This window comes from Mastomys coucha, chromosome X, assembly GCF_008632895.1.
Source record: "Mastomys coucha isolate ucsf_1 chromosome X, UCSF_Mcou_1, whole genome shotgun sequence".
Classification (NCBI taxonomy): Eukaryota; Metazoa; Chordata; class Mammalia; order Rodentia; family Muridae; genus Mastomys; species Mastomys coucha.
In genome coordinates this window covers 81,001,692-81,002,927 of record NC_045030.1, presented here as the reverse complement: position 1 = coordinate 81,002,927, position 1,236 = coordinate 81,001,692, and the positions used below count along the sequence as shown (strand labels likewise).

The following is a 1,236-nucleotide window of genomic DNA, read 5'->3' as shown; positions in this document are numbered from 1 at the left end:
AAAAAGAAGCTTACGGCTCAACCCACACCAGAAGAAACTAATGATTAGCCTCAATCAGGGAAACAACATAAAAAGCAAAAGCTGATGATAGCCTGTTTGTGGAGTTTGCAGACTGCTGTTAAAACTGGATGTGCTCTTTGCTTAAGCTCCCCACTGCTAGATCTAGGTTGTTTTCAAGTCTGCTGTCATAGCACAGGTAGATCTTCCTCCATCACATGGCTTGCTGCAGAAGAAATTTGTAGCCATGGAGTTATGAACATTGACTGCTTTTCCAAAGAACCCCAATTTTCAACACCCACTTGACTACTTACAACTGTAATTACAGTTTTAGGGCATCTAACACCCTCTTCTGCTCTCTACAGGTACTACATGCATGTGGTACACAGCCATATGTGCAGGGAAAACTCTTACATATATAAAATACTTTAAAAAAAGCCACAAATTTGTCTATAATTTGTCTATTTATATTTAGATGGTGGTTCTAAATTTTATTTCTTGAACAGTTCAGAGTTACATCATAAATACCAAGTTTATCCATTAGAATTTAAAACTGAAAGTGTTACTACATTTAAGGTGTGGTTCTCTTGACACTGCATTGTTCATTGTTCTTGGTACCATTAAATAAATTAGTTTATTAAATATTTTTTAAAAGTTTCTTCTCTACTGCAAAGGAAACTGTCAATCAAGTGAAGAGACAACTCACAGGAGTCTTTGCCAGCTATACCTCCAACAGTGCATAAATATGTAGAATGTATAGAGAATAAAAATATACACTAAACGTCAAGAAAACAATCTGATCAAATATAACTATATATCTAAGCAGAATTCTCACAATCAGGAATTAAAAATTATAACAAATGTAGAACATCATTAGGTATCAGAGAAATGCAATTCAAACTACCTGGTGATTCTGTCTCATGCCAATAAGAATGGTTATTATTTTAAAAATAAACTGTTGCATTTTCTCTCCAGTGACATTCTAAGGCAGAATCAGCCAGGAGGCACAGGCCTCACAAGGTGCAGGGGAGTCACAGGGTGACAGAGACAGGATCCTCTCAGCTTCCAAGCAACAGTGGTGGATCAGCAACCCTATCTGCCCCTTGAAGAGCCTGCTTCCAGGGAGTGCTTTAACCCAGGGACTCACCCATCTGTGCCTGGGATTTACCATAGGAGAGCTGATCTCCCAGAAGTACTGACACAGGCTTACAGACCCACAGGAGGAACAAGCTCTAGTCA

General features: G+C 38.5%; 1 pseudogene; it reads left to right on the top strand.

The window, feature by feature from the left end:
* The window catches only part of LOC116093366, an 899-nt pseudogene extending 777 nt beyond the window's left edge, over positions 1–122 (top strand).
* Positions 123–1,236: the final 1,114 nt, after the last annotated feature.